Source organism: Cervus canadensis, chromosome 9, assembly GCF_019320065.1.
Source record: "Cervus canadensis isolate Bull #8, Minnesota chromosome 9, ASM1932006v1, whole genome shotgun sequence".
NCBI lineage: Eukaryota > Metazoa > Chordata > Mammalia > Artiodactyla > Cervidae > Cervus > Cervus canadensis.
The window spans coordinates 30514513-30531605 of record NC_057394.1 but is presented as its reverse complement, the minus strand read 5'-3'; positions in this window follow the sequence as shown (position 1 = coordinate 30531605).

The following is a 17093-nucleotide window of genomic DNA, read 5'->3' as shown; positions in this document are numbered from 1 at the left end:
CTTATCCATTCGTCTGCTGATGGGCATCTAGGTTGCTTCCATGTCCTGGCTATTATAAACAGTGCTGCGATAAACATTGGGGTGCACGTGTCTCTTTCAGATCTGGTTTCCTCAGTGTGTATGCCCAGAAGTGGGATTGCTGGGTCATATGGCAGTTCTATTTCTAGGTTTTTAAGAAATCTCCACACTGTTTTCCATAGTGGCTGTACTAGTTTCATTCCCACCAACAGTGGAAAGAGGGTTCCCTTTTCTCCACACCCTTTCCAAACTTTAAATTGCTTGTAAGACCTTTTGGATAGCAGCCATCCTGACTGGCGTGTAATGGTACCTCATTGTGGTTTTGATTTGCAATTCTCTAATAATGAGTGATGTTGAGCACCTTTTCATGTGTTTGTTAGCCATCTGTATGTCTTCTTTGGAGAAATGTCTGTTTAGTTCTCTGGCCCATTTTTTGATTGGGTCATTAATTTTTCTGGAATTGAGCTGCAGGAGTTGCTTGTATATTTTTGAGATTAATCCTTTGTCTGTTTCTTCATTTGCTATTATTTTCTCCCAGTCTGAGGGCTGTCTTTTCACCTTACTTATAGTTTCCTTTGTAGTGCAAAAGCTTTTAAGTTTCATTAGGTCCCATTTGTTTAGTTTTGTTTTTATTTCCAATATTCTGGGAGGTGGGTCATAGAGGATCTTGCTGTGATTATGTCGGAGAGTGTTTTGCCTATGTTCTCCTCTAGGAGTTTTATAGTTTCTGGTCTTACATTTAGATCTTTAATCCATTTTGAGTTTATTTTTGTGTATGGCGTTAGAAAGTGTTCTAGTTTCATTCTTTAACAAGGGTTGACCAGTTTTCCTCCAGCACCACTTGTTAAAAGGGTTGTCCTTTTTTTCCATTGTATATTCTGCCTCCTTTGTTGAAGATAAGGTGTCCATAGGTATGTGGATTTATCTCTGGCTTTTCTATTTTGTTCGATTTGATCTATATTTCTGTCTTTGTGCCAGTACACACTGCTTGATGACTGTGGCTTTGTAGTAGAGTCTGAAGTCAGGCAGGTTGATTCCTTCCAGTTCCATTCTTCTTTCTCAAAATTACTTTGGCTATTCAAGGTTTTTTTGTATTTCCATACAAATTGTGAAATTCTTTGGTCTAGTTCTGTGAAAAATACCGTTGGTAGCTTGATAGGGATTGCATTGAATCTATAGATTGCTTTGGGTAGAATAGCCATTTTGACAATATTGATTCTTCCAATCCATGAACACGGTATGTTTCTCCATCTGTTTGTGTCCTCTTGATTTCTTTCATCAGTGTTTTATAGTTTTCTATGTATAGGTCTTTTGTTTCTTTAGGTAGATATACTCCTAAGTATTTTATTCTTTTTGTTGCAATGGTGAATGGTATTGTTTCCTTAATTTCTCTTTCTGTTTTTTTCATTGTTAGTATATAGGAATGCAAGGGATTTCTGTGTGTTAATTTTATATCCTGCTACTTTACTATATTCATTGATTAGCTCTAGTAATTTTCTGGAAGAGTCTTTAGGGTTTCTATGTAGAGGATCATGTCACCTGCAAACAGTGAGAGTTTCACTTCTTCTTTTCCTATCTGGATTCCTTTGTACTTCTTTTTCTGCTCTGATTGCTGTGGCCAAAACTTCCAACACTATGTTGAATAGTAGTGGTGGGGGTGGGCACCCTTGTCTTGTTCCTGATTTCAGGGGAAATGCCTTCAATTTTTCACCATTGAGGGTGATGCTTGCTGTGGGTTTGTCATATATAGCTTTTATTATGTTGAGGTATGTTCCTTCTATTCCTGCTTTTTGGAGTGTTTTAATCATAAATGAGTGTTGAATTTTGTCAAAGGCTTTCTCTGCATCTATTGAGATAATCATATGGTTTTTATCTTTCAATTTGTTAATGTAGTGTATTACATTGATTGATTTGCGGATGTTAAAGAATCCTTGCATTCCTGGGAATAAAGCCCACTTGGTCATGGTGTATGGATTTTTAAATATGTTGTTGGATTCTGTTTGCTAGGATTTGTTAATGGATTTTTTGCCATCTATGTTTCATCATGATATTGGCCTGTAGTTTTCTTTTTTTTTTTTTTTTTTGTCTGGTTTTGAAATTAGGGTGATGGTGGCCTCATAGAATGAGTTTTGAAGTTTACCTTCCTCTGCAATTTTCTGGAAGAGTTTGAGTAAGATAGGTGTTAGCTCTTCTCTAAATTTTTGGTAGAATTCAGCTGTGAACCATCTGGTCCTGGGCTTTTGTTTGCTGGTAGATTTTTGATTACAGTTTCGATTTCCTTGCTTGTGATGGGTCTGTTAAGATCTTCTATTTCTTCCTGGTTCATTTTTGGAAAGTTATACTTTTCTAAGAATTTGTCCATTTCATCCAAGTTGTCCATTTTATTGGCATAGAGCTGCTGGTAGTAGTCTCTTATGATCCTTTGTATTTCAGTGTTGTCTGTTGTGATCTCTCCATTTTCATTTCTAATTTTGTTAATTGGTTCTTCTCTCTTTGTTTCTTAATGAGTCTTGCTAATGTTTTGTCAATTTTGTTTATTTTTTCAAAAAACCAGCTTTTAGCTTTGTTGATTTTTGCTATGGTCTCTTTAGTTTCTTTTGCATTTATTTCTGCCCTGATTTTTAAGATTTCTTTCCTTCTGCTAACCCTGGGGTTCTTCATTTCTTCCTTCTCTAATTGCTTTAGGTGTAGAGTTAGGTTATTTATTTGGCTTTTTTCTTGTTTCTTGATGTAAGCCTGTAATGCTATGAACCTTCCCCTTAGCACTGCTTTTACAGTGTCCCATAGGTTTTGGGTTGTTGTGTTTTCATTTTCATTCATTTCTATACATATTTTGATTTCTTTTTTGATTTCTTCTATGATTTGTTGGTTATTCAGAAGCGTGTTCTTTAGCCTCCAGGTGTTTGAATTTTTAACAATTTTTTTCCTGTAATTGAGATCTAATCTTACTGCACTGTGGTCAGAAAAGATGACTGGAATGATTTTAATTTTTTTGAATTTTCCAAGACTAGATTTATGGCCCAGGATGTGATCCATTCTGGAGAAGGTTCCGTGTGCACTTGAGAAAAAGGTGAAGTTGCTTGTTTTGGGGTGAAATGTCCTATAGATATCAATTAGGTCTAGCTGGTCCATTGTGTCATTTAAAGTTTGCGTTTCCTTGTTAATTTTCTGTTTAGTTGATCTATCCATAGTTGTGAGTGTATCAAGTCCCCGCATATTGTGTACATTTAATCACTCTTTCATACTCGTTAGGTGTTTGCCATACATATTGCGGTGCTCCTATGTTGGGTGCATATATACTTATAATTGTTATATCTTCTTCTTGGATTGATCCTTTGATCATTATGTAGTGTCCTTCTTTGTTTCTTTTCACATCCTTTATTTGAAAGTCTATTTTATCTGATATGAGTATTGCGACTCCTGCTTTCTTTTGGTCTCCGTTTGCGTGAAATATTTTTTTCCAGCCCTTCACTTTTAGTCTGTATGTGTCTCTTGTTTTGAGGTGGGTCTCTTGTAGACAGCATATATGGGGGTCTTGTTTTTGTATCCATTCAGCCAATCTTTGTCTTTTGGTTGGGGCATTCAACCCGTTTACATTTAAGGTAATTATTGATAGGTGTGGTCCCGTTGCCATTTACTTTGTTGTTTTGGGTTCACGTTTATACAGCCTTTCTGCATTTCCTGTCTAGAGAAGATCCTTTAGCATTTGTTGAAGAGCTGGTTTGGTGGTGCTGAATTCTCTCAGCTTTTGCTTATCTGTAAAGCTTTTGAATTCTCCTTCATATCTGAATGAGATCCTTGCTGGATACAGTAATCTAGGTTGTAGGTTATTCTCTTCATTACTTTCAGGACGTCCTGCCATTCCCTTCTGGCCTGGAGGGTTTCTATTGATAGATCAGCTGTTATCCTTATGGGAATCCCTTTGTGTGTTATTTGTTGTTTTCCCTTGCTGCTTTTAATATTTGTTCTTTGTGTTTGATCTTTGTTAATTTGATTAATATGTGTCTTGGGGTGTTTCGCCTTGGGTTTATCCTGTTTGGGACTCTCTGGGTTTCTTGGACTTGGGTGGCTATTTCCTTCCCCATTTTAGGGAAGTTTTCAGCTATTATCTCCTCGAGTATTTTCTCATGGCCTTTCTTTTTGTCTTCTTCTTCTGGAACTCCTATGATTCGAATGTTGGGGCGTTTCACAGTGTCCCAGAGGTCCCTGAGGTTGTCCTCATTTCTTTTGATCCTTTTTTCTTTTTTCCTCTCTGCTTCATTTATTTCCACCATTTTATCTTCTACCTCACTTATCCTATCTTCTGCCTCCGTTATTCTACTCTTGGTTCCCTCCAAAGTGTTTTTGATCTCATTCATTGCATTGTTCATTTTTAATTGACTCTTTTTTATTTCTTCTAGGTCTTTATTAAACAATTCTTGTATCTTTTCAATCTTTGTCTCCAGGCTATTTATCTGTAACTCCATTTTGTTTTCAAGATTTTGGATCATTTTTATTATCATTATTCTAAATTCTTTTTCAGGTAAAGCCTGCTTCTTTAAGGGAAACAACTGACAGTATTTATTACCAGTGATAAAATGTAAGCTTTCAAATGAAAATTAGAATTTTGGAAAACTTGTATTTGTCATCATAAGCTTGACAGCTTTCCAATATTTAAGGACTTCTTTGATGAGATTTGTGGCGATATTAACAAATATGTTTTGATATTATATAATAAAATATGTCAAAATATGGAAGATCTGAATAACTCAATGGTCCTATATTTTGCAGATGGATGACCAGTATATGATGTTTCAAAATCACAGAGTAAAAAGATGCATTCACAGTGCAATATAGAACACTGGATTTTAATGTGACTGAGAATGAAAAGTTTATTGGTATAGTTTCAGAGTCCACACTGTAATTAACCTTTAAGAAAGTATGTTTGTTGAGTGTAGTGTGGTCCCAAAGAAGAATATTCACAATTATCACAACAGATTGAACACAGAATACAAGATGCAGCTCTCCTCTGCTAAGCCAGAAACTCAAGAGATTTGCCAAAAGGCAAAGAAAATGCCATTCTTCTTACTAAATCTGTTTTACTTCAGAACATACAGTGATTGTCATACAAATATGTTATTTATATTACTTGTAATGGCTTTATTTCTGTTATTTTATAATGAAAAAAATGGATTTAAATTTCTCAGTTTCAATTTCTAAAGTGGTAATTATCATTAGATATAAACCACATAAATACAGGGGGCTCTTCATTTTTAAGAGTGTGGTGGTATCCTGAGACCGAAAAGTTTAAGAACTGTTGTTCTCAACCAATCTTCTGACTTTACAAATGGGTGACAGAGGCCGTGAGGTGACTCATCCACTGATTTGCAATTGTGACTAGGTCTTATTTCTGCTTCCCTCGTGGCTCAGATGGTAAAGAATCTGCCTGCAGTGCAGGAGACCCAGGTGTGATCCCTGGGTTGGGAAGATCCCCTGGAGAAGGGAATGGTAACCCATCCCAGTATTTTTGCCTGGAGAACCACATGGACAGAGGAGCCTGGTGGGCTACAGTCCATGGGGTGGCAAAGAGTCGGACATGACCAAACGACTGCACTTTCTTTCATTTTCCTATTTCTGCAAACCACTTTCAATATTTTCATCGTTTGTTTTTCCCCTCCTACACACTACTACCATGACTGCCTTCGGGAGAAGGGAAGCCACTCTCCAATGAGAAAGCTGAGTGGAAGCATATTCTGGGAGGTCAGCTGGGGTAGGGCTTTCTTATCACCTGGGAACGAGAGGCCAGAGGGCCTCTTTCAGGCAGCGGTGTCTCCATCTGCAGAGATGTGTGCTGAGAGGAGATGAGGCGGTGCTAGTGAAGGGAGAAACACACCTGCTCCCAATTTTATTCCTCTTGTCCCAGAATACAATTGAGCTTGTCCTTGTCTTTCCCTCCAGGGAGTTTGCACGTTGGAAAGTGAACAACCTGGCTCTGGAAAGGAAGGACTTCTTTAGTTTGCCACTGCCTCTTGCCCCAGAGTTTATCCGGAACATACGCCTCCTGGGAAGGAGACCCAACGTGCAACAGGTCACCGAAAACCTGATCAAAAAGTATGGCACTCACTTCCTACTTTCTGCCACCCTCGGAGGTAAGCAGTATCTTCATCCTACCATCCTACACTCGCTGGTTGCCAGGCCATTGGAAATAGCTTTCTAACACCTGTTGACTACAGCTTCGATACTTTTCCTAGATCTTTTATTCTTCCTGTCATTGTTTTGACTGGGAAATGTTCTCATTCTGGTGCATTTGTCAACAGTGTAATCTCTTGACATCCAATTTCATTGCCAGAACATTGCTTTGCTTATAAGCATCCTCCTGGGGAGGAGGTTGTGGGGTAAGGAGGTTGGGGGACAGACGTCTACTAAGCACTTGCCAGCAGGGGGCGCTCCCAGTTTTCTTTTGACTGAGCCATCTACCCCTGAAGTTTCTCCATATCCTAATATTGGCTGTGGCTACAGCAGTCAGTACGTGTGCTCAGTCGTGTCCAACGCTTTGTGACTCCATGGACTGTAGCCTGCCAAGCTCCTCTGTCCATGGGATTCTCCAGGCAAGAATACTGGAATGAGTAGCCATTTCCTCCTCCAGGGGATCTTCCCAACCCAGGAATTGAACCCGCATCTCCTGCTGGCAGCCCAGGTGGCACTAGTGGTAAAAAACCAGCCTGCCAATGCAGGAGACATAAGAGACCCAGGTTCGATCCCTGGGTCAGGAAGATCCGCTGGAGGAGGAAATGGCAACCCACTCCAGTATTCTTGTCCAGGGACAGAGGAGCCTAGCTGGCTACTGTCCACAGGGTCACACAGAGTTGGACATGACTGAAGCGACGTAGCACACACGCACTCCTGCATTGCAGGCAGACTCTTTACCACCTGAGCCACCAGGGAAGCCCAGACACATAGGCAAAGAAGTAAATGTTCGTTAAGTCCCTGATCTCTCTGCTTCCACTCTGTAGAGATTGGTAACCAGCCAAACAGAGTCCAATGATTCTGGACTGGATGGAGGCAAAGGTGGGGTGGTACAACCTCTGGCTAGGACCCAGAGCAGAATTGAGAGCTGGAAAGAGGCAGAGTTCTCTCTGTCCTGGAAAGAGGAAAGGAGGATTTATTATGACATTTAGCTCACTGTCTTACGGACTACAAAGGAACACTCCAAGGGCTCAGGCCAGCTGCTGACATGTCGTAGGTGTTGAGCGTTTGAAGGCGAGAAGGGAGGTTGAGCTTCAAGGCTTTTGCCCTTTCTTAGGGAGCAGAAATATCCACGGTGATTCTTTATAAACAACTTGAGAGAGAGAATTTTATCTTCCCCATGGAGGTAGATTGCCTGAGACAGAGATCAATAGAGGATGTTAAATGGATAAGCTGGCGGGGCGGGGGATGAGCTTTGGGCGATTACAGAAGTGGGGAGGAGGAGGCTGGCCTCTCAGGCAGTGGTGCCCTTATCCTGTGGTGCAGTCTGATGAGAGCGTTGTGGTAGGGATGGGAACAGGCTGTCAGCAGGGGCCCCAGGCGCCCTCTTAGCTCAGTCTCTGCTGGAGGAGGGTTTCACGTTCTGATGGGCAGGGGCTCGGGGAGCTGAAGGCCTCACCAGGACACCCATGTTGCTTGCTGTAGGAGAAGAGTCCCTGACCATTTTTGTGGACAAGCGGAAACTGAGCCGGAAATCAGAGACGGCAGGAAGTGCCTCTGGGATCGGGGGCAGTGGGAACAGCTCCGCCGTGTCCCTGGAGACCCTGCACCAGCTGGCGGCCTCCTACTTCATCGACAGGGAGAGCACCCTGCGGCGGCTGCACCACATCCAGATAGCCACGGGGGCCATCAAGGTAAGGGCCTGAGAGCTCCTAGGGGAGGGAGGGCAGCCCGGCAGAGACACCGGGCGGAGGCCTGGGTCTTCGGCAGCTCCACGCCAGCCAGGCCTGACTGAGGGTAGTGGGAAGCAGCTTTCTGATGTGGGCACAGCCCTGAAGCCTGGGCAGGGGCTTCCTTCTGCAGCAAACAGCCACATGGCTTCTTCCCTAAGGCAAGCTCCAGCTGAGGGAACCTCAGTGAAAGGCAACCGAGGCCACTGCTTTCCAGAGCTCACATTGTAGTGGGGGAATGAAGATAATAAACTTGGAAAAATCAGCAAAGTCATTCCAGGTTATGATATAAGGGGAAAACTGAGTCATAGGTATAGATTTCCTGAGGCAAGAGGGGCACAGCTGGTATTAGCCAGACTGGTCAAGGGGGAGGGCACTTGGGGTTTAGACTGAGGTCTGAATCCCTAGAAGCCAGCTGTGTGTAGATCTGAGGGAAGGGTGTTCAGGCGGGGGGAATGGTAAGTGCTAAGGCGCTGAGGCAGGAACCAGTGTGGTGCCATGGTGAAACCCAGGACTGCTGTGACTGCAGAGAGGTGAGCAAGAAAGATGCTGGTACACGATGACGTTCAGAGGTAGGCTGGAGCCGGATCACATGGCTGTGCTAAGACTTTTAATATAGATCAAAGTGCAGTAGAAAACAAGCAGAGGAGTGTTGTGATTTCATGTATGTTTGAAAACCTCAATACTTCTATGATTTCAATAACTATAACATCCATCCCATGTTCTCTAGAAGACTTCTAGGGCAGTTCATGTTGTATAAGGGAAGAGAAGAGTAGTGATGATACTTGAGATCACTGGAGATTCTACTTCTAAATATAAAGTGAGGCTGTTGAGAATCAATCTTATATTCTGCTTTTATCCCACCCAAGACTCACAAGGAAGTTTTGTTCATTTATTCAATAAGTATTTTAAAATTTTTTAAATTTTATATTAGAGTATAGCTGATTCACAATGTTCTGTTAGTTTTAGGTGTACAGCGAAGTGATTTAGTTATACACATTCATATATCTATTCTTTTTTCAGATCCTTTTCCCATATAAATTATTACAGAGTATTGAGTAGAGCTCCTTGGGCTGTACAGTTGGTCCTCTTTGGCTATCTGTTTTACATACAGCAATGTGCATATGCCAATCTCAACCTTATCAAACACCTATTATGTGTCAGGCACTCTTCTGGGTACACTGAGATTCCAAAAGAGAGTTATGACATATAAGGTCCCTCCCCTCATGAAGCTGAAATTCTAGTGGTGGAGACATAATTAAAGACATAGATAATGTCAGGTGGGATTATTGGTAGAAAGACACAAAGTCTGGGAAGAGTATAGAGGGGTGATGGAAACATGGTACTTTAGGGAAGACCAGATCAGAGATATGAGTGAGTGAGGGCGTGAGTCACAAGGGTATCTTGAGTGACTGCATTCAAGACAGCGCAGGGAGGGCGTGCAACTGCCCTGAAGTGGGAGAGTGCTTGGTATGATCCAGGAGCACCAGTAGTGTAGCTGGAGTGGAATCAGAGGAGTGAAGAGGCAGATGAGGCACCAGTGGTTGCAGGTGCCAGATCATGAGGGCATTGCTGATGAGAGAAGGGGGTCCTGGAGCCCAGTGTACCCATTACTGCACTGGCCAAGATGACCAACAGTGACTTGGATGAAGTTGGTGTGATAGTGCTGGTGTGAAGTTCCCAGGTTCAGGTTATACTTGATGGTAGAGCCTATCCAGGGTTAAGAAACTAAGAAACTGGAAGAAAGGAGTCAAGATTATATCACACGATTTTTGGCCTGAGTAACATGATAAACAGTGGTTTCATTAACTGAGATAACACTAGGGCGAGGTGCCGACCTGAAAGAAATAAATCAAGAGTTCAGTTTTAGACATATTGGATTTGACATTCCTATTAGATATCTAACAGGCAATTGGCTATACACACTAGGATTTCAAGAGAAAGGTCGATATTGGAGATGTAAGTTTGGCATGCAAATATATCCACAAGTGTAGTTGGTATTTAAAACTATAGTAAAGGATGAAGTGATATCACTTGAGGACTGAATGCTGCTGATAAACTGGACCTAGGGCTTTGGATCATGAAGCACATCAGTTTTCAGCAAAGGGCCAAACAAGGAGGATTCAACAAAGGAAGCTGAGACAGAGCATAAAGGTAAGAAGAGAACCAAACTTGGATTACAAAGCCATATGAAGAAAGGGCTTTACAAAAGAAGGAGCAGGCAACTGGAGCAGTCAGATTGTGAATATGACCTTCAACTTGGCAATGTGGAGGTAACTAGTAACCTAGATAAGAGTAGTTTCAGTGGCATGAAAGGTATAAAAGGCTGAGTAGAGAAGGTTCAATAGAGAGAGTGGAGTGGGCATTAGAATCGTGGAGACAATCCTTGGAAGGTTTTGCTATAAATGCAAATAGAAAAATAGGTGATAGCAGGAGAGTGATGTGGGATCAAAGGAGCTTGTGTTTTTGTTTTTAAAATGGGAGCTATTCCAAGATATTGGTAGTTAATAAAAATGACTCAGTAGAGAGGGGGGAAGTCATGGTGCAAGAGAGACAGGAGATGATTGTAGAAGCAATTGAGGAGGTGAGAGAGGTGGTTATTCCAGGCATGAGTGGTGTGGCAGGTCTCACACAGGAGTACAGACACTTCATCCTTTGTAGCACAAGGCAGTACAGAGCACACAGCACACATGCAGTGAGATGACAGATGTGATGGTGGGGGGATACAGATATTCTCTTCTGACTTATTCCATTTCCTTGATGAGACAAGCAAAGTCCGTGGCTAAATGGAAGAAGGAATTGCTGAGAAAAGAATTGTATGAAGTGGTTTTTCAGAGAGTTAAGGTTATCAATTGACTAGATAAATGCAGTCAATTGTTGAGGGGCACAGACGGCCCATTTGAGGCCCATGGTCATAATTATTACATGAGGCCAGTCAGCAGAGTTGTGAGTTTTATCAGCTATATTCAGCCCTTCATGTTCAGACAAGCATGGGATAGATGGAGAGTTGAATTAAACCAAGATATGTGTTTGTGTGTTTATGTGTACAAGATGAAAGAAAAAAATAGGCAAGAGAGTTGAGAGTATATAGAAAAGAGTGAGGGAGGAGCCAAGATGGCGGAGGAGTAGGACGGGGAGACCACTTTCTCTCCTACAAATTCATCAAAAGAATAACTGAATGCAGAGCAAACCTCACAAAACAACTTCTGATCGCTAGCTGAGGTCATCAGGCACCCAGAAAAGCAGACCATTGTCTTCGAAAGGAGGTAGGAATATAAAAGATAAAAAGTGAGACAAAAGAGCTAAGGGCGGAGACCTGTCCCGGGAAGGGAGTCTTAGGCGGCCTTGCTTGGACTAGGGTCCGGGCCTGAGTGCCCTGAGGACAATCGGAGGGAGCTTCTGTGAGGTGCCAACTTGAACTGTGGGAGACCAAAAGAGAGAGAGAAAATTAACCGGCCGGAACACACTGCCCCCCGTTCGCAGAACAAAGGGACGGAGAAAGTCCCAAGAAGAGGTCGCAGGCTGTGGACCCGCCCAGCCCCGCCGGAGGCAGGAGGCAGGGGGGAGGGGAAGGTCGCGGCGAGACACAGGGCTCAGGCACCCGACCGGCGCGGGCGGGGACTGGGGCTGGGGACGCAGAGGGCGGAAGGCGCGCGCACCCTACTGGCGCCAGCGGAAACTGAGACTGGGTCCGCGGAAGGGAGTGGGCGCGCCACACCTGGGGAGAGTGCGCCCATCAAGCCCCTCGCTGCCTGGACCGCTCTGACGGGGAAGGCACAGAGAGCAGGCGCAGCTTTTCCTTTCACGCTTTTGTGTAACACCCGAGAGCTGGAACCTAGTGCAGCGCGGGCGCGCTCCATATAGAACAGCCGGGAGCCTGAGCAGCGCAGACGGAGAAAGCAGCGTCAGCCCCTCCCGGCAGCGCCAGCCCGCCCCCGCAGGGCCAGCCCCTCCCCGCAGCGTCAGCCCCGCCCCGCAGCGCCAGCCCCGCCCCGCAGCGTCAGCCCCGCCCCGCAGCGTCAGCCCCTCCCAGCAGCGTCAGCCCCTCCCAGCAGCGCAACGGAACTAGCTACCTGAATAAGAGTCCACCTCCGCCCGCCTGTGTCAGGGCGGAAATGAGGCTCTGAAGAGACCGGCAAACAGAAGCCAAATAAACAAAGGGAACCGCTTCAGAAGGGACTGGTGCAACAGATTAAAATCCCTGTAGAAAACACCGACTTCACCGGAAGGGCCCTGTAGATATCGAGAAGTGTAAGCTGGAACGAGGAGCTATCTGAAACTGAGCCGAACCCACGCTGACCGCAACAGCTCCAGAGAAATTCCTAGATATATTTTTACTTTTTTTTTTGTAAGTAAGGAAAAAAAAAATTTTTTTTTTCTTTTTATATTTTTTCTTTTTTATTTTTTCTCTTTTATTTTCCTTTAAAATTCCCTATTACTCCCCCATTACTCCTTAACTTTCATTTTCAGAGATTTTTACGATTTTTTTAATTAGGGGAAAAAAAATTTTTTTTTTTCTTTCTTTCTTTTTTTTGTTTTTTTCTTCTTTTTCTTTCCGTTTTCTCTTTTATTTTCTATTTTTCTTTTTCTCTTATTTCTTTTAAAGTCCTCTAGTACTCCTCTACTACTCTCCATTTTCATTTTCACTACACTATAACCTTACAAAAAAAAAAAAAAAGAGAAGCCCTATCTTTAAACTGAAGATTATTCTCTCCCAATCTTGAATCTCTGTTTTATACCTCAGAACACCTCTATTTCCTCCTTTCCCCTTCTCTTCCCAATCCAATTCTGTGAATCCTTGTAGGTGTCTGAGATACGGAGAACACTCTGGGAACAGACAGCTGCGTAGATCTGTCTCTCTCCTCTTGAGTCCCCCTTTTTCTCCTCCTGCTCATCTCTATCTCCCTCCTCCCTTTTCTCCTGTTCATGTAACTCTGTGAACCTCTCTGGGTGTCCCTAACAGGGGAGAATCTTTTCGCCATTAACCTAGAAGTTTTATTATCAGTGCTGTATAGTTGGAGAAGTCCTGAGACTACAGGAAGAATAAAACTGAAATCCAGAGGCAGGAAACTTAAGCCCAAAACCTGAGAACACCAGAAAACTCCTGACTACATGGAACTTTAAGTAATAAGTGACTGTCCAAAAGCCTTCATACCTACACTGAAACCAACCACCACCCAAGAGCCAATAAGTTTTAGAGCAAGACATACCACGCAAATTCTCCAGCAACGCAGGAACATAGCCCTGAATGTCAACATACAGGCTGCCCAAGGTCACACCTAACACATAGACCCATCTCAAAACTCATTACTGGGCACTCCATTGCTCTCCAAAGAGAAGAAATCAAGTTCCACGCACCAGAACACTGACGCAAGCTTCCCTAACCAGGAAACCTTGACAAGCCAATCGTCTAACCCCACCCACTGGGTAAATCCTCCACAATAAAAAGGAACCACAGACCTCCAGAATACAGAAAGTCCACTCCAGACACAGCAATCTAAACAAGATGAAAAGGCAAAGAAATACCCAACAGGTAAAGGAACATGAAAAATGCCCACCAAGTCAAACAAAAGAGGAGGAGATAGGGAATCTACCTGAAAAAGAATTTAGAATAATGATAATAAAAATGATCCAAAATCTTGAAAACAAAATGGAGTTACAGATAAATAGCCTGGAGACAAAGATTGAAAAGATACAAGAATTGTTTAATAAAGACCTAGAAGAAATAAAAAAGAGTCAATTAAAAATGAACAATGCAATGAATGAGATCAAAAACACTTTGGAGGGAACCAAGAGTAGAATAACGGAGGCAGAAGATAGGATAAGTGAGGTAGAAGATAAAATGGTGGAAATAAATGAAGCAGAGAGGAAAAAAGAAAAAAGGATCAAAAGAAATGAGGACAACCTCAGGGACCTCTGGGACAATGTGAAACGCCCCAACATTCAAATCATAGGAGTCCCAGAAGAAGAAGACAAAAAGAAAGGCCATGAGAAAATACTCGAGGAGATAATAGCTGAAAACTTCCCTAAAATGGGGAAGGAAATAGCCACCCAAGTCCAAGAAACCCAGAGAGTCCCAAACAGGATAAACCCAAGGCGAAACACCCCAAGACACATATTAATCAAATTAACAAAGATCAAACACAAAGAACAAATATTAAAAGCAGCAAGGGAAAAACAACAAATAACACACAATGGGATTCCCATAAGGATAACAGCTGATCTATCATAGAAACCCTCCAGGCCAGAAGGGAATGGCAGGACGTCCTGAAAGTAATGAAAGAGAATAACCTACAACCTAAGATTACTGTATCCAGCAAGGATCTCATTCAGATATGAAGGAGAAGCTTTACAGATAAGCAAAAGCTGAGAGAATTCAGCACCACCAAACCAGCTCTTCAACAAATGCTAAAGGATCTTCTCTAGACAGGAAATGCAGAAAGGTTGTATAAACGTGAACCCAAAACAACAAAGTAAATGGCAACGGGACCACACCTATCAATAATTACCTAAATGTAAATGGGTTGAATGCCCCAACCAAAAGACAAAGATTGGCTGAATGGATACAAAAACAAGACCCCTATATATGCTGTCTACAAGAGACCCACCTCAAAACAAGAGACACATACAGACTAAAAGTGAAGGGCTGGAAAAAAATATTTCATGCAAATGGAGACCAAAAGAAAGCAGGAGTCGCAATACTCATATCAGATAAAATAGACTTTCAAATAAAAGCTGTGAAAAGAGACAAAGAAGGACACTACATAATGATCAAAGGATCAATCCAAGAAGAAGATATAACAATTTATAAATATATATGCACCCAACATAGGAGCACCGCAATATGTACGGCAAACACTAACGAGTATGAAAGAGGAAATTAATAGTAACACAATAATAGTGGGAGACTTTAATACCCCACTCACAACTATGGATAGATCAACTAAACAGAAAATTAACAAGGAAACACAAACCTTAAATGACACAATGGACCAGCTAGACCTAATTGATATCTATAGGACATTTCACCCCAAAACAATCAACTTCACCTTTTTCTCAAGTGCACACGGAACCTTCTCCAGAATAGATCACATCCTGGGCCATAAATCTAGTCTTGGAAAATTCAAAAAAATTAAAATCATTCCAGTCATCTTTTCTGACCACAGTGCAGTAAGATTAGATCTCAATTACAGGAAAAAATTGTTAAAAATTCAAACACCTGGAGGCTAAATAACACGCTTCTGAATAACCAACAAATCATAGAAGAAATCAAAAAAGAAATCAAAATATGTATAGAAATGAATGAAAATGAAAACACAACAACCCAAAACCTATGGGACACTGTAAAAGCAGTGCTAAGGGGAAGGTTCATAGCATTACAGGCTTACATCAAGAAACAAGAAAAAAGCCAAATAAATAACCTAACTCTACACCTAAAGCAATTAGAGAAGGAAGAAATGAAGAACCCCAGGGTTAGCAGAAGGAAAGAAATCTTAAAAATTAAGCAGAAATAAATGCAATAGAAACTAAAGAGACCATAGCAAAAATCAACAAAGCTAAAAGCTGGTTTTTTGAAAAAATAAACAAAATTGACAAACCATTAGCAAGACTCATTAAGAAACAAAGAGAGAAGAACCAAATTAACAAAATTAGAAATGAAAATGGAGAGATCACAACAGACAACACTGAAATACAAAGGATCATAAGAGACTACTACCAGCAGCTCTATGCCAATAAAATGGACAACTTGGATGAAATGGACAAATTCTTAGAAAAGTATAACTTTCCAAAACTGAACCAGGAAGAAATAGAAGATCTTAACAGACCCATCACAGTAAGGAAATCGAAACTAAGGAAATCGAAACTGTAATCAAAAATCTTCCAGCAAACAAAGCCCAGACCAGATGGCTCACAGCCTGAATTCTACCAAAAATTTAGAGAAGAGCTAACACCTATTTTACTCAAACTCTTCCAGAAAATTGCAGAAGAAGGTAAACTTCCAAACTCATTCTATGAGGCCACCATCACCCTAATTCCAAAACCAGACAAGGATGCCACAAAAAAAGAAAACTACAGGCCAATATCACTGATGAACATAGATGCAAAAATCCTTACAAAATTCTAGCAAACAGAATCCAACAACATATTAAAAAAATCATACACCATGACCAAGTGGGCTTTATCCCAGGAATGCAAGGATTCTTTAATATCCACAAATCAATCAATGTAATACACCACATTAACAAATTGAGCGCAGAGAAAGCTTTGACAAAATTACATTCGATTTATGATTAAACTCTCCAAAAAGCAGGAATAGAGAAGGAAACAATACCTCAACATAATAAAAGCTATATATGACAAACCCACAGCAGGCATCACCCTCAATGGTGAAAAATTGAAAGCATTTCCCCTGAAATCAGAACAAGACAAGGGTGCCCACTCTCACCACTACTATTCAACATAGTGTTGGAAGTTTTGGCCACAGCAATCAGAGCAGAAAAAGAAGTAAAAGGAATCCAGATAGGAAAAGAAGAAGTGAAACTCTCACTGTTTGCAGATGACATGATCCTCTACATAGAAAACCCTAAAGACTCTACCAGAAAATTACTAGAGCTAATCAATGAATATAGTTAAAGTTGCAGGATATAAAAATTAACACAACAGAAATCCCTTGCATTCCTATACACTAACAATGAAAAAACAGAAAGAAATTAAGGAAACAATACCATTCACCATTGCAACGAAAAGAATAAAATACTTAGGAGTATATCTACCTAAAGAAACAAAAGACCTATACATAGAAAACTATAAAACACTGATGAAAGAAATCAAAGAGGACACAAACAGATGGAGAAACATACCGTGTTCATGGATTGGAAGAATCAATATTGTCAAAATGGCTATTCTACCCAAAGCAGTCTATAGATTCAATGCAATCCCTATCCAGCTACCAACGGTATTTTTCACAGAACTAGACCAAAGAATTTCACAATTTGTATGGAAATACAAAAAACCTCGAATAGCCAAAGTAATCTTGAGAAAGAAGAATGGAACTGGAGGAATCAACCTGCCTGACTTCAGACTCTACTACAAAGCCACAGTCATCAAGACAGTATGGTACTGGCACAAAGACAGAAATATAGATCAATGGAACAGAATAGAAGCCCAGAGATAAATCCA